This window comes from Ranitomeya imitator, chromosome 6, assembly GCF_032444005.1.
Source record: "Ranitomeya imitator isolate aRanImi1 chromosome 6, aRanImi1.pri, whole genome shotgun sequence".
In the NCBI taxonomy this organism is placed as follows: Eukaryota; Metazoa; Chordata; class Amphibia; order Anura; family Dendrobatidae; genus Ranitomeya; species Ranitomeya imitator.
Genome location: NC_091287.1, coordinates 441,530,093 through 441,552,715, shown reverse-complemented (window position 1 = coordinate 441,552,715; position 22,623 = coordinate 441,530,093). Strand labels below are relative to the sequence as shown.

The following is a 22,623-nucleotide window of genomic DNA, read 5'->3' as shown; positions in this document are numbered from 1 at the left end:
ACGAAAAATAGTTAATAAATAACATTTCCCACATGTCTACTTTACATCAGCACAATTTTGGAAACAAAATTTTTTTTTGTTACGGAGTTATAAGGGTTAAAAGTTGACCAGCAATTTCTCATTTTTACAACACCATTTTTTTTTAGGGGCCACATCACATTTGAAGTCATTTTGAGGGGTCTATATGATAGAAAATAACGAAGTGTGACACCATTCTAAAAACTACACCCCTCAAGGTTCTCAAAACCACATTCAAGAAGTTTATTAACCCTTTATGTGCTTCACAGGAACTGAAACAATGTGGAAGGAAAAAATGAACATTTAACTTTTTTTTGCAAACATCTTAATTCAGAACCATTTTTTTATTTTCACATGTGTAAAAACAGAAATGTAACCATACATTTTGTTATGCAATTTCTCCTGAATACGCCAATACCCCATATGTGGGGGTAAACCACTTTTTGGATGCACCACAGAACTTAGAAGTGAAGGAGTGCCGTTTGACTTTTTCAATGCAGAATTGGCTGGAATTCAGATCGGATGCCATGTCACGTTTAGAGAGCCCCTGATGTACCTAAACAGTGGAAACCCCCCACAAGTGACACCATTTTGGAAACTAGACCCCTTAAGGAACTTATCTAGATGTGTGGTGAGCACATTAAACCCCCATGTGCTTCACAGAAGTTTATAACGTAGAGCTGTGAAAAAAAAATCGCATTTTTTCTACAAATATGATCTTTTTGCCCACAAATTTTTATTTTCACAAGGGTAACAGGAGAAATTAGACCACAAAAGTTGTTGTGCAATTTATCCTGAGTACGTCGATACCCAATATGTGGGGGTAAACCACTGTTTGGGCGCACCACAGAGCTTGGAAGAGAAAGAGTGCCGTTTTACTTTTTCAATGTAGAATTGGCTGGAATTAAGATCGGACGCCATGTCGCGTTTGGAGAGCCCCTGATGTGCCTAAACAGTAGAAATCCCCCACAAGTGACCCCATTTTGGAAACTAGACCCCCCAAGGAACTTATCTAGATGTGTGGTGAGAACTTTGAATGCCCAAGTGCTTCACAGAAGTTTATAATGCAGAGTCGTGAAAATAAAAAATATTTTTTTTTCCACAAAAAAGATTTTTTAGCCCCCAGTTTTTATTTTCACAAGTGTAACAAGAAAAATTAGACCCCAAAAGTTGTTGTCCAATTTGTCCTGAGTATGCTGGTACCCCATATGTGGGGGTAAACCACTGTGTAGGCGCACGGCAGAGCTCGGAAGGAAGGAGCGCCGTTTTGGAATGCAGACTTTGATAGAATGGTCTGCGAGCATTATGTTGCATTTGCAGAGCCCCTGATGAACCTAACCAGTAGAAACCCCCAACAAGTGACCCCGTTTTGGAAACTAGACCCCCCAAGGAACTTATATAGATATGTGGTGAGAACTTTGAATGCCCAAGTGCTTCACAGAAGTTTATAATGCAAAGTCAAAAAAAAAAAAAAATTCCTAAGTTTTTATTTTCACAAGGGTAACAAGAGAAATTGGACCCCAGAAGTTGTTGTCCAATTTATCCCGAGTACGCTGATGCCCCATATGTGGGGGTAACCCACTGTTTGGGCGCACGGCAGAGCTCAGAAGGGAGGGAGCACCATTTGACTTTTTGAGCGCAAAATTGGCTGTCGTGTTTGGAGACCCCCTGATGTACCTAAACAGTGGAAACCCCCCAATTCTAGCTCCAACCCAACTCCAACACACCCCTAACCCTAATCCCAACCTGATCCATAATCCTAATCACTAACCCTAACCATAATCACAACCCTTACCCCAAAACAACCCTAATGTCAATCCTAACCATAACCCTAATCAAAACCCTAAATCCAACACACCCCTAATCCTAATCTCAACCCTAACCTCAAACCTAATCCTAATCCCAATATACCCCTAATCACAACCCTAACCTTAACCCTAATCAAACCTAACCCTAATCCCAAGCGTAACCCTAATGCCAACCCTAACCCTAATACGAACCCTAATCCAAACCCTAACCCTAATCCCAACTCTAACCCTAACTTTAGCCCCAACCCTAGCTCTAACTTTAGCCCCAACCCTAACCCTAGCCCTAAGGCTACTTTCACACTTGCGTCGTTTGGCATCCGTCGCAATCCGTAGTTTTGGACAAGAAACGGATCCTGCAAATGTGTCCGCAGGATGCGTTTTTTGCCCATAGACTTGTATTGCTGACGGATCGTGACAGATGGCCACACGTCGCGTCTGTCGTGCACTGGATCAGTTGTGTTTTGGCGGACCGTCGGCACAAAAAACGTCCAATGAAACTTTTTTTGTACGTCGCATCCGCCATTTCTGACCGCGCATGTGTGGCCGTAACTCCGCCCCCTCCCCCCCAGGACATAGATTGGGCAGCGGATGCGTTGAAAAACTACATCCGCTGCCCACGTTGTGCACAATTTTCACAACGTGCGTCGGTATGTCGGGCCGACGCATTGCGACGGCCCCGTACCGACGTAAGTGTGAAAGAACAGCCGAGACCCCGGAGAAAATCCGACTTTGGGGGGCGCTATTCACTTTTTCCACAGCGCCGTTAATTAACGGCGCTGTGGTTTAAGTACCCTTAAGTACCCTTAGCGGCCGCCGTTAAAAGGCGTATCGGCGGTCGCTAAGGGGTTAAACACGTACATGTGAATGAGGCCTTACATAGTGTTTGCGCCTCATCACAGCAAAGCACAAGAACTAGCTGGCTGAACGAGGGGCCTCTGAGGGTAGGTGCACACGTTGCAGATTTGTCTGCAGAATTCTCTCCACGGAATCTGCAAGAATCTGTATCTCTTGGCAGAAAACACAGGTAAAAAAATTTAAGTTTTTGATGCATTTTTTGTGCGGATTTTCATGCATTATTTCATGCAGATTTGTCTGCGTTTTTGTCTAACCTCTTCAATTACATACTCCATTGAATAATGTTCACACACACACACACATGTAGATAGATAGATAGATAGATAGATAGATAGATAGATAGATAGATAGATAGATAGATAGATGAGTTATTTAGTGTCACGTCTTAATGGACTGGAGAAATGCGGGGGTATCCGCCCCCAAAGGTCTCTATGTTCATACTTAGAATTGGGATGCCCCACTTAAATGGGGAGGGTATCCTAGACCTAGTGACACGTTTTGGACTTATGTCCTGGCCCTTTAAATTCGGCAGCACGTCAAATCTTTCCCATATAGAGAACACTGTATGTGCTAATATGACCTAAATACGGCGCTTCCTTTTTAGTTTAATTTTATTTGTAAAAAAGGTATTTTCTAAGGTTCAGAGATGCAGAGATCGGAGGAATTTGGTTTTAATTTTGATATAAGTTTACATGGAGTATTGTAATGTAGGGGTCCGTCACCTCTTTGGGAAAATTTTCCCTTAACTAATATGGCGCAGCGATCTTCCAGCAACTCTGCGCAACTGCGGCTCTAAGCATTGTGGGTCTTTGACCTAGACGTCACCTGAATAGGTGCATGAGGATGCTGGAGATCGCATGATTAAGATTAAGACTTATGTGTAAGGCTGCCGTCACACTAGCAGTATTTGGTCAGTATTTTACATCAGTATTTGTAAGCCAAAACCAGGAGTGGGACAATTAGAGGAAAAGTATAATAGAAACATATGCACCACTTCAGCATGTATCACTCACTTCTGGTTTTGGCTTACAAATACTGATGTAATATACTGACCAAATACTGCTAGTGTGACGGCAGCCTAAGTGTGTTTTAATCATGATTTATGGGACATGGGCACCTGATTTTCTTTTATTACTAATTGGCTATTTAGTCATTTTTTAATCACTATCACGCAATATGCAATGTATTATACCTATTAATATTAAAATTTAAGGGGCATGTCAATTTTGCACGGATGCACTTTTGTATTGATGGTCAATTTATGTATTATATATTATTTTTTACAATATTGCACTTAATGAGTTTTTTAATGAGATGTGTATGTGTTTCATATAAAAGGCTGCTTCACTCTTGTATTCACTGCTTGAAAAAGGATATTACATCCGAAACGTTGCCACGCCATTCAGGCATTAAAGTCCACTTATTTTCTTTAGTTTTAATGTGCTGCTTTCCTTTTTTTGAATCTAGATAGATAGATAGATAGATAGATAGATAGATAGATAGATTATAGATAGATAGACAATTACCCTGCTGTGAGGTCGAAACGTTGCACCACTTGATGTTGGATTAAAGTCCACAATTTTTCTTGAACTGGAGTGCTGTCTTATTTTTTTCTATTTATATTTTGCGTTGGACAACTGTATTATTCAGGAAGTATTGCACCCAAAATCTGCTCAAGTTTGTGCTGCTATTTGTCTTTTCTATTTAGATAGATAGATAGGAGATAGATAGATAGATAGATATGAGATAGATAGATAAATAGATATATGATAATAGATAGATAGATAGATAGATAGATAGATAGATAGATAGATAGATAGATAGATAGATAGAGAACCGGACTGGCCATCGGGCAGTTCTGACAAATGACAGAAGGGCCGATGTCAGTAGTGGGCTGCTGCGCGCTGACTCACCCCCCCACCAGCACCACCGCCGCCACATTCAACTATACCGGCATCTATGACACTGGTACAGTTGAATGCAATGATGGAGGAGAGAGCGTCTGCTGACGCTCACTCTCCCATCATTCCCCGCTCTGCTTCTGACACTACGGGTGCGCGTACACTCACTGTGTCCAAGGCGTTGCAGCGACAGCCGCCGAGACAGGAGCTGGGAGCAGCGCGGACATGAGGAGAGGTGAGGAGTGTGTTGTTTTTTTTTTACTGGACCGTGGGGCCATTCTCGGGGGGGGGGGGGAGGAGAGATGCGGGCTGTGCTTTATACTACTGTGTGGGCTGTGCTGTATACTACTATGTGGGCTGTCCTATATACTACTATGTGGGCTATGCTTTATACTACTATGTGGGCTTTGCTGTATACTGCTATGTGGTCTGTGCTATATACTACTGTATGGGCTGTGCTTTATACTACTGTGTGGGTTGTGCTGTACACTACTATGTGGGCTGTGCTATATACTACTTTGTGGGCTGTGCTATATACTACTATGTGGCTGGACTCTGCTATATACTACTATGTGGGCTGTGCTGTATAGTGCTATGTGGACTGTGCTATATACTACTGTGTGGGCTGTCCTGTATACTACTGTGTAGGCTGTGCTATATACTACTATATGGGCTGTGCTATATACTACTGAGTGGGCTGTGCTGTATACTTCTGTGTGGGCAGTGCTATATACTACTGTGTGGGCTGTGCTGTATACTACTGTGTGGGCAGTGCTGTATACTACTGTGTGGGCTGTGCAGTATACTACTATGTGGGCTGTGCTATATACTACTATGTGGGCTGTGCTATATACTACTATGTGGGCTGTGCTATATACTACTATGTGGGCTGTGCTGTATACTACTATGTGGGCTGTGCTGTATACTACTGTGTGGGCTGTGCTGTATACTACTACATGGGCTGTGCTGTATACTGCTACGTGGGCTGTACTGTATACTGCTACATCGGCTGTGCTGTATACTACAGTGTAGGCTGTGTTGTATACTACTATGTGGGCTGTGTTATCTGCTATGCGGGTTGTGCTATATACTATGCGGGCTTTGCTATATACTATGCGGGTTGTGCTATATACTATGCGGGCTTTGCTATATACTATGGGGGTATATTATATTCTATGGGGGAGGCCGTGTTATATACTATTGTGGGGGAATTGTTGTGAATTCTGTGATCAAGCTCCCTCCTGTGGTCACAAGTGGTACTGCGGCTTCTGAGTTTCCTTCCTCAGGTGATGAGGTTAAGTCGTTAGGTGCTGCTCTATTTAACTCCACCTAGTGCTTTGATCCTGGCCTCCAGTCAATGTTCTAGTATTGGTCTTGCTTCCTCCTGGATCGTTCCTGTGGCCTGTCTGCTCAGCATAAGCTAAGTTCTGCTTGTGTTACTTTTGTTCCTATATTTTCTGTCCAGCTTGCTTTTTTGGTTTTGCTTGCTTGCTGGAAGCTCTGAGACGCAGAGGGAGCACCTCCGTACCGTTAGTCGGTGCGGAGGGTCTTTTTGCCCCTCTGCGTGGTTGTTTGTAGGTTTTTGTGTTGACCGCAAAGCTATCTTTCCTATCCTCGGTCTATTCAGTAAGTCGGGCCTCACTTTGCTAAATCTATTTCATCTCTGTGTTTGTATTTTCATCTTACTCACAGTCATTATATGTGGGGGGCTGCCTTTTCCTTTGGGGAATTTCTCTGAGGCAAGGTAGGCTTATTTTTCTATCTTCAGGACTAGCTAGTTTCTCAGGCTGTGCCGAGTTGCATAGGGAGCGTTAGGCGCAATCCACGGCTACCTCTAGTGTGGTTTGATAGGTTTAGGGATTGCGGTCAGCAGAGTTTCCACGTCTCAGAGCTCGTCCTATGTTTTGTGGTTTTTGTCAGGTCACTTGTGTGCTCTGAACTTCAAGGTCCATTGTGGTTCTGAATTACCTATTCATAACAGTACTGGAGGCCCAAAGTACTATGCTTCTCAATAGAGGGAAAAAAGAAGTTCTGAGACCATTTTTTTTTCTTTGCACTGTGTTTTGCCTTTTTTTTCCCCTAGACATTTGGGTGGTTCAGGACACAGGTGTGGTGATGGACATTAAAGGTCTGTCTTCATGTTTGGATCTTCTCACTGCAAGAGTACAAAATATTCAAGACTTTGTGGCTCAGAATTCTATGTTAGAACCAAGAATTCCTATTCCTGATTTGTTTTCTGGAGATAGAGCTAAATTTCTGAGTTTCAAAAATAATTGCAAACTGTTTCTGGCGTTGAAACCTCGCTCCTCTGGTGACCCAGTTCAACAAGTTAAGATCATTATTTCTTTATTACGTGGCGATCCTCAAGACTGGGCATTTTCCCTTGCGCCAGGAGATCCTGCATTATGTAATATTGATGCGTTTTTTCTGGCGCTCGGATTACTGTACGATGAACCTAATTCAGTGGATCAGGCAGAGAAAAATTTGCTGGCTCTGTGTCAGGGTCAGGGTCAGGATCAGGGTCAGGGTCAGGATGAGATAGAGATTTATTGTCAGAAGTTTAGAAAGTGGTCTGTGCTCACTCAATGGAATGAATGTGCTTTGGCAGCAATCTTCAGAAAGGGTCTCTCTGAAGCCCTTAAGGATGTCATGGTGGGATTTCCTATGCCTGCTGGTCTGAATGAGTCTATGTCTTTGGCCATTCAGATCGGTCGACGCTTGCGTGAGCGTAAATCTGTGCACCATTTGGCGGTATTATCTGAGTATAAACCTGAGCCTATGCAATGCGATAGGACTTTGACCAGAGCTGAAAGGCAAGAACACAGACGTCAGAATGGGCTGTGTTTCTACTGTGGTGATTCCACTCATGCTATCTCCGATTGTCCTAAGCGCACTAAGCGGTTCGCTAGGTCTGCCACTATTGGTACGGTACAGTCGAAATTTCTTTTGTCCGTTACTTTGATCTGCTCTTTGTCATCCTATTCTGTTATGGCATTTGTGGATTCAGGCGCTGCCCTGAATTTGATGGACTTGGAGTTTGCTAGGCGCTGTGGGTTTGTCTTGGAGCCCTTGCAGTGTCTTATTCCATTGAGAGGAATTGATGCTACGCCTTTGGCCAAGAATAAGCCTCAGTATTGGACCCAGCTGACCATGTGCATGGCTCCTGCGCACCAGGAGGATATTTGCTTTCTGGTGTTGCAAAATCTGCATGATGTGGTCGTGTTGGGGTTGCCATGGCTACAAGTCCATAACCCAGTATTAGATTGGAAATCAATGTCTGTGTCCAGCTGGGGTTGTCAGGGGGTACATGGTGATGTTCCATTTCTGTCTATCTCATCATCCACCCCTTCTGAGGTCCCAGAGTTCTTGTCTGATTACCGGGATGTATTCGATGAGCCCAAGTCCAATGCCCTACCTCCGCATAGGGATTGTGATTGTGCTATCGAGTTGATTCCTGGTAGTAAGTTTCCTAAGGGTCGACTGTTTAATTTATCTGTACCTGAGCACGCCGCTATGCGGAGTTACGTAAAAGAATCCTTGGAGAAGGGTCATATTCGGCCGTCGTCATCGCCATTGGGAGCAGGGTTCTTTTTTGTGGCCAAGAAGGATGGTTCGCTGAGACCTTGTATTGATTACCGCCTTCTAAATAAAATCACGGTCAAATTTCAGTACCCCTTGCCGCTGCTATCTGATTTGTTTGCTCGGATTAAGGGGGCTAGTTGGTTCACCAAGATAGATCTTCGTGGTGCATATAATCTTGTGCGTATTAAACGGGGCGATGAATGGAAAACTGCATTTAATACGCCCGAGGGCCATTTTGAGTACCTAGTTATGCCATTCGGACTTGCCAATGCTCCATCAGTATTTCAGTCCTTTATGCATGACATCTTCCGAGAGTACCTGGATAAATTCCTGATTGTATACTTGGATGATATTTTGGTCTTCTCGGATGATTGGGAGTCTCATGTGAAGCAGGTCAGAATGGTGTTCCAGGTCCTGCGTGCTAATTCTTTGTTTGTGAAGGGATCAAAGTGTCTCTTTGGTGTTCAGAAGGTTTCATTTTTGGGGTTCATTTTTTCTCCTTCTACCATCGAGATGGACCCTGTTAAGGTCCAGGCCATTTATGATTGGACTCAGCCGACATCTCTGAAGAGTCTGCAAAAGTTCCTTGGCTTTGCTAATTTTTATCGTCGCTTCATCTGTAATTTTTCTAGTATTGCTAAACCATTGACCGATTTGACCAAGAAGGGTGCTGATGTGGTCAATTGGTCTTCTGCTGCTGTGGAAGCTTTTCAAGAGTTAAAGCGTCGTTTTTCTTCTGCCCCTGTGTTGTGTCAACCAGATGTTTCGCTTCCGTTCCAGGTTGAGGTTGATGCTTCTGAAATTGGAGCGGGGGCTGGTTTGTCGCAAAGAGGTGCTGATTGCTCGGTGATGAAGCCATGCGCCTTCTTTTCCAGGAAGTTTTCGCCTGCTGAGCGAAATTATGATGTTGGCAATCGAGAGTTGCTGGCCATGAAGTGGGCATTCGAGGAGTGGCGTCATTGGCTTGAAGGAGCTAAGCATCGCGTGGTGGTCTTGACTGATCACAAGAACTTGACTTATCTCGAGTCTGCCAAACGGTTGAATCCTAGACAGGCTCGTTGGTCGCTGTTTTTCTCCCGTTTTGACTTTGTGGTTTCGTACCTTCCGGGCTCTAAAAATGTGAAGGCGGATGCCCTGTCTAGGAGTTTTGTGCCCGACTCTCCGGGTTTGCCTGAGCCGGCGGGTATTCTCAAAGAGGGAGTAATTGTGTCTGCCATCTCTCCTGATTTGCGGCGGGTGCTGCAAAAATTTCAGGCTAATAAACCTGATCGTTGCCCAGCAGAGAAAATGTTTGTCCCTGATAGGTGGACGAATAAAGTTATATCTGAGGTTCATTGTTCGGTGTTGGCTGGTCATCCTGGAATCTTTGGTACCAGAGATTTGGTGGCTAGATCCTTTTGGTGGCCGTCTCTGTCGCGGGATGTGCGTTCTTTTGTGCAGTCCTGTGGGATTTGTGCTCGGGCTAAGCCCTGCGGTTCTCGTGCCAGTGGGTTGCTTTTGCCCTTGCCGGTCCCAAAGAGGCCTTGGACACATATCTCTATGGATTTTATTTCGGATCTCCCCGTCTCTCAAAAAATGTCGGTCATTTGGGTAGTTTGTGATTGCTTCTCTAAGATGATCCATTTGGTACCCTTGTCTAAATTACCTTCCTCCTCTGATTTGGTGCCATTGTTCTTCCAGCATGTGGTTCGTTTACATGGCATTCCGGAGAACATCGTTTCTGACAGAGGTTCCCAGTTTGTTTCGAGGTTTTGGCAAGCCTTTTGTGCTAGGATGGGCATTGATTTGTCTTTTTCCTCGGCTTTCCATCCTCAGACAAATGGCCAGACTGAACGAACCAATCAGACCTTGGAAACATATCTGAGATGTTTTGTTTCTGCTGATCAGGATGATTGGGTGTCCTTTTTGCCGTTGGCTGAGTTCGCTCTTAATAATCGGGCCAGCTCGGCTATCTTGGTTTCACCGTTTTTCTGCAATTCTGGGTTCCATCCTCGTTTCTCTTCAGGGCAGGTTGAGTCTTTGGACTGTCCTGGTGTGGATACTGTGGTGGACAGGTTGCAGCGGATTTGGACTCATGTAGTGGACAATTTGACCTTGTCCCAGGAGAAGGCTCAACGTTTCGCTAATCGCAGACGCTGTGTGGGTCCCCGACTTCGTGTTGGGGATTTGGTTTGGTTGTCATCTCGTTATATTCCTATTAAGGTTTCCTCTCCTAAGTTTAAACCTCGTTTCATTGGTCCGTATAGGATTTCTGAGGTTCTTAATCCTGTGTCTTTTCGTTTGACCCTTCCAGATTCTTTTTCCATCCATAACGTATTCCATAGGTCATTGTTGCGGAGATACGTGGCGCCTGTGGTTCCATCTGTTGATCCTCCTGCCCCGGTTTTGGTGGAGGGGGAGTTGGAGTATATAGTGGAGAAGATTTTGGATTCTCGTGTTTCGAGACGGAAACTCCAGTATCTGGTTAAGTGGAAGGGTTATGGTCAGGAAGATAATTCCTGGGTCTTTGCCTCTGATGTCCATGCTGCCGATCTTGTTGTGCCTTTCATATGGCTCATCCTGGTCGGCCTGGGGGCTCTGGTGAGGGTTTGGTGACCCATCCTCAAGGGGGGGGGTACTGTTGTGAATTCTGTGATCAAGCTCCCTCCTGTGGTCACAAGTGGTACTGTGGCTTCTGAGTTTCCTTCCTCAGGTGATGAGGTTAAGTCGTTAGGTGCTGCTCTATTTAACTCCACCTAGTGCTTTGATCCTGGCCTCCAGTCAATGTTCTAGTATTGGTCTTGCTTCCTCCTGGATCGTTCCTGTGGCCTGTCTGCTCAGCATAAGCTAAGTTCTGCTTGTGTTACTTTAGTTCCTATATTTTCTGTCCAGCTTGCTTTTTTGGTTTTGCTTGCTGGAAGCTCTGAGACGCAGAGGGAGCACCTCCGTACCGTTAGTCGGTGCGGAGGGTCTTTTTGCCCCTCTGCGTGGTTGTTTGTAGGTTTTTGTGTTGACCGCACAGCTATCTTTCCTATCCTCGGTCTATTCAGTAAGTCGGGCCTCACTTTGCTAAATCTATTTCATCTCTGTGTTTGTATTTTCATCTTACTCACAGTCATTATATGTGGGGGGCTGCCTTTTCCTTTGGGGAATTTCTCTGAGGCAAGGTAGGCTTATTTTTCTGTCTTCAGGACTAGCTAGTTTCTCAGGCTGTGCCGAGTTGCATAGGGAGCGTTAGGCGCAATCCACGGCTACCTCTAGTGTGGTTTGATAGGTTTAGGGATTGCGGTCAGCAGAGTTTCCACGTCTCAGAGCTCGTCCTATGTTTTGTGGTTTTTGTCAGGTCACTTGTGTGCTCTGAACTTCAAGGTCCATTGTGGTTCTGAATTACCTATTCATAACAGGGAATATTATATTCTATGGGGAGGCTGTGTTATATACTATGGGGGGTATATTATATTCTATGAGGGAGGCTGTGTTATATACTATGGGGGCTGCATTATATTCTATGGAGGCTCCATTATATATTATGGGGAGGTGGGCTGTATTATATTCTATTGGGGGCTGTATTAGATTTTATGAGGGATGATTGCATCATACTCTTTGATGGGGCTGCATTATATTCTGTGGGGAGGTGGGCTGTATTTTATTCTATTCGTGGCTACATTATATTCTATGGGGGGCTGTATTATATTTATATTCTTTGAGGGGTGATTGCATCATACTCTATGAGGGGGCTGCATTAAACTATGAGGGGGGCTGCATTATATTCTATGGGGTGGTTGCATTATACTCTGAGTTGGCTGCATTATATTCTGTAGGGTGGTGGCTGCATTATACTATATGTGGGCTGCATTATACTGTATCGAGGACTATGAAAAATACGTTATACTATATGAAGAACTATGGGGTGCATTATACTATGGGAAGTGAATTGTACTACATGGATGACTATAGCGGTGCATTATACTATATGGAGCACTATGAGGAGTGTATTATGCTATATGAAGGACTGAGCAGCGTATTTTAATATATGGAGGACTATAGGGAGTGTATTATACTATATGGAGGACTGTGGTTCACATTATAATATATGGAGGACTATGGGGTGTATTTTACTAAACAAGTAAAATGCTGCATATTCAGATTGTTTTTGCTGGAACAAAAATCATTGTTCTCATGAGCACATCGCCGGTGTAAACTGTAGATGTGCTGTTGATAACATGATACTGTTTGGTGATCTGTTAGTGATCTATTAGTGATCGTTCTGTCCCATCATTATTCCTCAGCTGGTGGAAAGAGGCCGGGAAACAAGCGTTGAACAACTTCAGTATTGTCGATCAAACTCTTTAGCGGCCTGAGATCAGCGCATGTAAATACAACTTTGCCTAGGGCCCCACTTTGCCTAAAACCGGCCCTGCCTACAAGTATACAAAGATATTATACAGTCACCATGTGACAAGTGGGCCTGTGTAACTTCAAATGTCAGGGCTGAATTGTAGTCCCAGTCCGGTCCTAGATAGATAGGAGTTAGATTGATAGATAGATAGATAGATAGATAGATACATTTTTGGTGAAGAATCAACAAGTGGAGCACAATTGTGAAGTGGAACGAAATTTATTGGTTATTTAAAATTTTTGTGGAAATTCAAAAATGGAAAAGTGGAGTGTGCAATATTATTTGGCCCCTTTACTTTCAGTGCAGCAAACTCACTCCAGAAGTTCATTGTGGATCTCTGAATGATCCAATGTTGTCCTAAATGCCTAATGATGATAAATATAATCCACCTGTGTGTGATCAAGTCTCCGTATAAATACACCTGCTCTGTGATATTCTCAGGGTTCTGTTTTAAGCACAGAGAGCATCATGAAGACCAAGGAACACAACAGGCAGGTCTGTGAAACTATCGTGGAGAAGTTTAAAGCTGGATTTGGATACAAAATGATTCCAAAACGTTAAATATCCCAAGGAGCACTGTGCAAGCGATTATATTGAAATGGAAGGAGTGTCATACCACTGAAAATCTACCAAGACCCGGCCGTCCCTAACTTTCATCTTAAACAAGGAGAAGACTGATCAGAGATGCAGCCAATAGGCCCATGATCACTCTGGATGAACTGCAGAGATCTACAGCTGAGGTGGGACAGTCTGTCCATAGGACAACAATCAGTCATACACTGCAGAAATCTGATCTTTATGGAAGAGTGGCAAGAAGAAAGCCATTTCTCAAAGATATCCATAAAAAGTGTAATTTAAAGTTTGCAACAAGCCACCTGGGAGACACACCAAACATTTGGAAGAAGGTGCTCTGGTCAGATGAAACCAAAATCGAACTTTTTGGCAACAATGCCAAAATAAATGTTTGGCATAAAGGCAAAACAGCTCATCACCCTGAACACACCATCCCCACTGTTAAACATGGTGGTGACAGCATCATGGTTTGGGCCTGCTTTTCTTCAGCAGGGACAGGGAAGATGGTTAAAATTGATGGGAAGATGGATAGAGCCAAATACAGGACCATTCTTGTTTGAGTTTGCAAAAGACCTGAGACTGGGACGGAGATTTGTCTTCCAACAAGACAATGATCCCAAACATAAAGCAAAATCTACAATGGAATGGTTCACAAATAAACGTATCCAGGTGTTAGAATGGCCAAGTCAAAGTCCAGGCTTCAATCCAATCGAGAATCTGTAGAAAGAGCTGAAAACTGCTGTTCACAAACGATCTCTATCAAACCTCACTGAGCTCGAGCTGTTTGCCAAGGAAGAATGGGCAAGAATCTCAGTCTCTCGATGTACAAAACTGATAGAGACATACCCCAAGCGAATTGCAGCTGTAATCACAGCAAAAGGTGGCACAACAAAGTATTAAGTTAAACAGGCCGAATAATATTGCACTCCCCACTTTTCAGTTTTTGAATTTCCATAAAAATTTAAAATAACCAATAAATTTCATTCAACTTCACAATTGTGCTCCACTTGTTGATTCTTCACCAAAAATGTACGTTTGGTATCTTTATGTTTGAAGCATTATATGTGGGAAAAGGTTGAAAAGTTCCAGGGAGCCGAATACTTTCGCAGGGCACTGTTGATAAATAGATAGGAGATAGATAATAGATAGAGGACAGATATATAGATATATATGAGTTAGATAGATAGATACATGCATAGATAATATATAGATAAATAGAAAGATAATAGATAGATGATAGATAGATGATAGATAGATAGATAGATATTGGATAGATAGATGATTGATAGATAGATAGATAGATAGATAGATAGATAGATAGATAATAGATAGATAGATAGATAACACCAAGGCTGATGTTTAGTAATGTACCTAATAAATGTATGCATAAATAACTAAAGACTAAAGTAACTAAAGACACACACACAAAATCTGCACGCAATATCTTTAATCTAAAAAAAGGCAAAAAAAAGTGGCTTGGGCTCCTGTGCAATTTTCTGCGCCAAAGAAGGCAAGCCGACAGCTGGAGGCCGATGTTTCTAGCCTTGGAAGTGGTTAATACCCATGGAGCTTCCCAGGCTATGAATCTCAGCCCACAGCTGTATATTTAGCCTTTACTGGCTAAATATATATATATAATAGGGGACTCCAAAAAAAAGGACGTGGGGTCCCCCTTTAATTAATAGCCAGAAAAGGCTATGCAGACAGCTGTGGGCTGATATTCATAGCCTAGAGAGGGGCTACGGATATTGGCCCCACCCTGCTACAAATACCAGGCCCCAGCTGCCCGAGAAATGGTGCATCTGTAAGATGCGCCATTTCCGGCACTTAGCCTCTCTCTTCAAACTGCCCTCTAGCGGTGGCATATGGGGTAATAAGGGGTTAATGTCACCTTTGATTGTAAGGTGACATTAAGCCCGGTTAGTAATGGGGAGGCGTCAATAAGATACCTATCCATTACTAATTTTATAGTAGTGAAAGGGTTAAATAAAGACACAGCCAGAAAAAAAGTATTTTAATATTCTTAATTTCACCATACTTACAACCACACCTAATTTCCCAAAGCGATCACCTGCAAAAAATAAAAAATAATAAACCAACAGTATACTCCCTGGTCCGACGTAGTCCAATTAATAACGAGTGTCCCATGACGATCTCCCCTATAGAGCGATCACATCAGGAGATGTGACAGCTCTATAGGCCTCCAGTTACACATTGACAGGAGATAATGGCTCCTGCAGTGTTATCACTGAGGGTTCAATGGCCTCTCACTTTACGGCACTGCTGCATGAGAATTTTCACATGCAGCAGTGCCGCAAGTGACAGTATGAACTCTGCACTCACAGCGGTGGAGGAATACAGTGCAGAAAGATACCGTCTGTCAATGTATCCTGGAGCCCCTGGAGAGCGGTCGCATCTGCCAATGTGACAGCTCTCCACAGGAGATCATCGTGGGACACTCGTTATTAAATGGATTACATCGGATCAGGGAGTATACTGTTGGCTTATTATTTTTTAATTTTTTACAGGTGATCGAGGGCTTTGGGGACTAGGGGATTAGTGATTATATACTGCATGTTGTATGTACTGTATGTCTATATGTATGTACTGTATATGTGTGTATGTGTTGTTTGTTTTTTACACTTGAACACAGTAGCTGGATGATGGGACTACTGCTGTCCCATCATCCGGCTACCTGTCACTGTAGCAGGCATAGCCGGAAGGGACTAGTAGCCCCATTGGATGATGCCTGCCAGCACACAGACCCGCACGCACACACAGCCCCGCACACACACATACAGCCCTGCACAGCCCCGTACACCCACACACATGCACACACACACAGATACACACTAACGCCCGCACACACACACAGCCCCACACATCTTCTCTGCACACACGCACACACACAGCCCCGCCGCACACCCCCACAGACCCCAGCAGACACAGACACACACAAACACCCACACACAGCCCCGCTCATCTTCTCTGGACACACACACTCTCCCCCCTCCCGATCTGCAGCATTTCTCGCAGGCACATCGACAGCAAATCCGCAGATCTTTTTTAAACCTGCGGTTTTGCTGCGGATTGGCCTGACACAATGGAAGTCTATGGGAGCAGAAACGCTGCAGATCCACAAAAAGAATTGACATGCTGCAGAAAAAAAAAGCTGCGATTCCACGGGTTTTTTTCTGCAGCATGTGCACACCAAATGTCAATTTTACATTGACTAACATTGCTTGTGCACTACACTACGGATTTCATGCAATTCTGCACGTCCAAAAATGCTGCACATCCGCATCTAAATCTGCAAAACCTAACTGTACATCTAAAGTAAGGGGTAAAGTTTCCCCTTGTGGAAGACTTACAAGACGAGCAATGCTCCTCTCTACAAGGAGAAACTTTACACCTTATATCCCTAAGTTAAAAACTCCTGATTAATTACCTTTAGACTTCCCTATGGTCTTAATAGGTGTGCAATAGTTTCAAGAATTCTATCAAGGAAAAAATCATGGACATACGTGAGTCACTGTAATGACGTAACTTACCTATGACTCACACACAAAAAACTGACATGAATGCAGATATTCACAAGTCATCACCCAAATAGAAGAAGCCTGAAGGTCTCTACTTACCTGATTAATGTTAAATAGGGCTCACAGTATCTGAGTTGAGGTACCCTGGCGACAAACCCAGGCTACAATTTTTTGAATTAAAATGCACCCACTTGTGCAACTCTGATTAAGGTCGTCTGTGCGGAAGACAAGGTCTCTTACATTTTTAAAGTGGTATAAAAAATGAATGAATTTTGGAGACTATAAGCACATTGCTGGAGTGTAACTATTAGGCCGGGATCACACATGCGAGAAACACGTCCGTGTCTCGCATGTGAAATCCAAGCTCTGGCGCCAGCACTGTGGAGCGGAGCGTGCGGCCGCATAGGAACACATGGAGCCGCACGCTCCCCTCTGGAGTGCCGGCGCCCGAGCTTGGATTTCACATGCGAGACACGGACGTGTTTCTCGCATGTGTGATCCCGGCCTTAAGAGTACTGCTAGAGTGGAAAAAACTGTTACCTATTATCTATAGTGTTATGGAAAAGTAATACATGACAGAGATTATTGAATTGGCTGTCAAGTGTTCACAGTACATTTACTTATATATTATCATCCACTTTACACATTGTTCTGCACATAAACATGTCGTGCTAGAGTGCGGATAGTACAGCCTGGCACACTGTCATCTACAGTGGCATGTAAAAGTTTGGGCACCCCTGGTCAAATCAAAATTACTGTTATTAAGAACTCTTAAGCAAGTTGAAGATGAAATTATCACTAAATGGCTTAAAGTTAAACAAGGCACATCTCCTTTGTATTTTAGGCCTATATGTATATATACTAGATGGTGGCCCGATTCTAACGCATCGGGTATTCTAGAATATGTATGTCCATGTAGTATATTGCCCAGCCACGTAGTATATTGCCCAGCCACGTAGTATATTGCCCAGCCACGTAGTATTTTGCCCAGTCACATAGTATTTTGCCCAGCTACGTAGTATATTGCCCAGCCACGTAGTATATTGCCCAGTCACATAGTATATTGCCCAGCCACGTAGTATATTGCCCAGTCACATAGTATATTGCCCAGCCACGTGGTATATTGCCCAGCCACATAGTATATTGCCCAGCCACGTAGTATATGGCCCAGTCACATAGTATATTGCCCAGCTTGCCCAGTCACATAGTATATTGCACAGAGCCACATAGTATACAGCACAGAGCCACATAGTATACAGCACAGAGCCACGTGGTATACAGCACAGAGCCACGTGGTATACAGCACAGAGCCACGTAGTATACAGCACAGAGCCACGTAGTATACAGCACAGAGCCACGTAGTATATTGGCCAGTCACGTAGTATGCATCATATCCCTGTTAAAATAAAAAATAGTTACATATGCACCTCCTGGAGGCACCGGATCGAAGCGGCCGGTTCCCGATGCTTGTCGCGCACTCCGGTCTGAAGATTGCATTGCAGTCGCGCGAGTTGATGACATAGCGGTCTCGCGAGACTGTATGTCATCATCTCGCGAGACCGCAATGCATGCAGCAGTCACCGGGGCATTGCGCGGAGCGGGAAAGGCCGGTTCCTAATCCGGGGGGGGGCCACCGGAGGGTGAGTATGTAACTATTTTTTATTTTTATTTTTTATTTTTAACATTAGATATTTCTACTATTCATTCTGCATAGGCAGCATGAATAGTAAAAAGGTGGTCACACAGGGTTAATAGCAGCGTTAACCGAGTGTGTTACACCGCGGTCAACGCTGCCATTAACCCTGTATGAGCGCTGACCGGAGGGGAGTATGCGGACGCCGGGCACTGACTGCAGGGAGGAAGGAGCGGCCATTTTCTTCTGGACTGTGGCCGTCGCTGATTGGTCGCGGCAGCTATGACAGGCAGCTGCCGAGACCAATCAGCGAATGAATAACCGTGACAGAAAGAATGACAGACAGACAGACAGAATGACGGAAGTGACCCTTAGACAATTATATAGTAGATCTATATATATATGTTCATCTTTTACGTTTTCACAAATTACAAATAGGAAAATGGGCCAATGCAAAAGTTTGGGCACCTTTTGAGATTTTGTGCTCAGATAACCTTGACCAAGGTTTGAGACCTTAATTAGACTCTTAAGGTTATGGCTTGTCCACTATCATCATTTGGAAACGCCAGGTGATACAAATTTCCCAGCTTTACAAAAAAACCCAGTCTCCTCTAACCTTGTGCCAGAAAACAGCAGCCATGGGTTCTTCTAAGCAGTTGCTTAGCACTCTGAAAATGAAAATGATGGAGGTCCACAAAATAAGAGAAGATAGTGTAATGACCAGAGGTCCGAATAAGATCCAGTGAGTCACAAACCAAGACCAAGGCAGAAATCTCCAACGGTATTTACTCAAAGGCAAAATAATCAAGGTAATATGGAGAATATTAAGGCAGATGCACCCCAAAGATACACTAGCTCAGCAGCAGCTGAAATCACTGTGCCACTCCAAGGTCTCCTGAGAACTGTATACTACAACAGACTAGTAATAAATTTACCTAACAGGCAACTAAAAACAGGAACAAGTGTAAATTGAATGTAGTGTTATTAAGGGAGCCCCTGGAATGGCACATTGAGTATAACTTACACAACTCTAAAATAAGATACACCTCTAAAGTAACAATTTAACACTCTGAGCAGAGATACCCGGGTATCTATAACTATGGCACCGTATCCTGAGATGGATTTCCTCTCAGGCAGGAATCCGCACAGGCTGCAGCCAGTCCTTATCTTCAGCGCCAATAAGTTACAGCAAGCTCCTCTTGTCTTGTCGGCCGATGCCGAGCCCAAACGCCGGGGACTTAGTTAGTGGTCTCACGATGTAGTCTCTGCTTCTGTAGCTCCTAGGAATGCTTCCACGACAATCCGTCCGTCTCTGTATCAGCAGTCTGTCCAGACTTGTTCCTCCACTCAATGCACAGGGAATCCACAGACTTCCAAATACGTACTGGGTTCTTAGTAAAGTCTCAGTCTTTTCTTAGATAAAGGGTTAGCTCCTCTCCAGGAAACGTTAGCAACACAAGTCTCTCACAGAGTTAAACAAAAGGTTAGCTCTTCTTCAGGGGAACGTTAGCAACAAAAAGTCTCTCAAAAGCTTCTTTTCCTCCAAAAACACTTGCAGTAAATCCACACAGTCTCTTTTTAAGATCTCACAGCAGCTTCTCCTTTTGCTTCCCGCCTTTTCTCTCTCAGCTCTCACTTCTTAGTTTCACTTTACACCGGAGACACTCGACCCCACCCCCCAGCACACATTGTCTCTGGGAGTTTTGCACGGTCTGTCCTTTGCTGCAACAGGCAAAAACCACAGGGTCCTAGTGCCCTCTCAGTGGGACTACAGTTCACCCTCTTACAATAGCAAAGCATTTTCAAGCTGCACTTTCATCAATATGAAATGCAATTAAAGAAATGGCAGGTAACAGGAACAGTGGGGGTCAAGAAACGGTCTGGAAAACCAAGCATAATTTCAGTGAGAGCTGCTTGTAAGATTGCTAGAGAGGCAAATCAGATCCCCTGCTTGACTGCAAAAGACCTTCAGAAAGATTTAGCAGACTCTGGAGTAGTGGTAAATTGTCATACTATTCAGAGAGACCTACAGAAATATGACCTTCATGGAAGAGTCATCACAAGAAAACCTCTCCTGAGTCCTCGCCAAAAAATTCAGCATCAGAAGAATGCAAAAGAACATCTAAACAAGCCTAATGCATTTTGGAAATAAGTCATGTGGACTAATGAGGTTAAAATAGAGCTTTTGGGCCAGAATGGTATGGGATTTTGCATCAGCCCATTTTCCTTTTTGTAAGGCCATCCCTTGACCCAAGCGATATGTCCAGCTATCGCCCAATATCTTTGCTCCCATTTGCTTCCAAACTCCTTGAGCAGCACTTTGACAACCTACATTCTGGCTTCCGTCCCCACCATTCCACTGAGACTGCCCTAACCAAAATTACTAACGACTTACTTAAAGCCAAAGCTAACAGACAATTCTCTATACTCCTCCTTCTAGACCTGTTCTCTGCCTTCGACACAGTTGACCACTGCCTCCTACTACAGATCCTCTCTTCCATTGGTGTCAAAGACCTTACCCTATCTTGGATCTCCTCATACCTTACCAACCGCACATTTAGCGTTTCCTGCTCCCATACTACCTCTTTATCTTGCCCCCTCTCTGTTGGTGTCCCTCAAGGCTCTGTCCTTGGGGCCTTACTCTTCTCAATCTATACACTCGGCCTAGGACAACTCATAAGGTCCTATGGCTTCCAGTACCATCTATATAGTGATGCCATTCAGATCTACCTCTCTGGCCCAGATGTCACCTCTCTGCTCTATGTCTATCAGCCATATCCTACTTCTTCTCCTCTCGCTTCCTCAAGCTCAATGTTGACAAATCTGAACTAATTATCTTTCCTCCATCTCGAATGTCCCCAAAATCTGCTGCCTCAGAGTAACCCTTGACTGTGCCCTGTCCTTCAAACTACACATCCAAGCTCTCGCCACCTCCTGTCGCCTCCAGCTCAAAAATATTTCCAGAATCCGTCCTTTCCTCAACTCTCACTCTACCAAAATGCTCGTGCATGCCCTAATCATCTCCCGCCTCGACTGCTGCAACATCCTCCTCTGTGGCCTACCTTATAACACTCTCGCACCCCTCCAGTCCATCCTTAACTCTGCTGCCCAACTAATTAATCTCTCTCCTCGCTACACTCCTGCTTCCCCTCTTTGCAAATCCCTTCGCTGGCTCCCAATTTCCCAGCGTATGCAGTTTAAACTACTAACACTGACCTATAAAGCCATCCATAACCTTTCTCCTCCGTATATTTCCGAACAAATCTCCCCATATCTTCCCTCACGTAATCTCCGGTCCTCCCAAAACCTCCTTCTCTCCTCCTCGCTTATTCGCTCCTCACCCAATAGCCTCCAAGACTTCTCTTGAATATATCCCATCCTCTGGAATTCTGTGCCCCAACACATCCGGTTATAAACCACATTTGGATCCTTCAAAAGAAACCTGAAAACCCATCTCTTCAAAGAAGCATACAGCCTGTAATGACCACACGGCTACCTCAACACCATCGGAACTACTGCAACTCTCGACCTACTGTCTCCTTACCCATAATCCTGTAGAATGTAAGCCCGCAAGGCAGTGTCCCTTTCCCTCTGTACCAGTCTGTTATTGTTAGTTTTGTTTACTGTAAGTGATATTTATATTTTGATGTAACCCCTCCTCATGTACAGCATCATGGAATTAATGGTGCTATATAAATAATAATAATAACTAGATGGGTATTTCCTGAAGGAACTACAGATAGTGCTTTGTAATGGTGCCCGGGCTGCCCCTGCAAGACTTTCACACTTGGGTGCCCTTCAGGCGCTGGTTTGGTGGGCGGGGCCCCTCAGGGGATGATTTGGTGGGCGGGGCCACTCTGTGTCCGATTTGGTAGACGGGACCACTCTGGGTCTGATTTGGTGGGCGGGGCCACTCTGGGTCAGATTTGATGGGCGGGGCCACTCTGGGTCAGATTTGGTGGGCAGAGCACCTCTGGGTCAGATTTGGTGGGCAGGGCACCTCGGTCAGATTTGGTGGGCGGGGCACCTCTGGGTCAGATTTGGTGGGCGCGGCACCTCTGGGTCAGATTTGGTGGGCGCGGCACCTCTGGGTCACATTTGGTGGGCGGGGCACCTCTGGGTCACATTTGGTGGGCGGGGTCACTCTGGGTCACATTTGGTGGGCGGGGTCACTCTGGGTCACATTTGGTGGGCGGGGTCACTCTGGGTCACATTTGGTGGGCGGGGTCACTCTGGGTCACATTTGGTGGGCGGGGTCACTCTGGGTCACATTTGGTGGGCGGGGTCACTCTGGGTCACATTTGGTGGGCGGGGTCACTCTGGGTCACATTTGGTG

The 22,623-nt window shown here is 44.5% G+C and overlaps 1 protein-coding gene across 2 annotated transcripts in view; it reads right to left on the bottom strand.

The window, feature by feature from the left end:
• CLVS1 (clavesin 1) overlaps positions 1-22,623 on the bottom strand; it is a 134,459-nt gene that overhangs the window by 53,800 nt on the left and 58,036 nt on the right. The gene's annotated exons all lie outside the window — the stretch shown is intronic.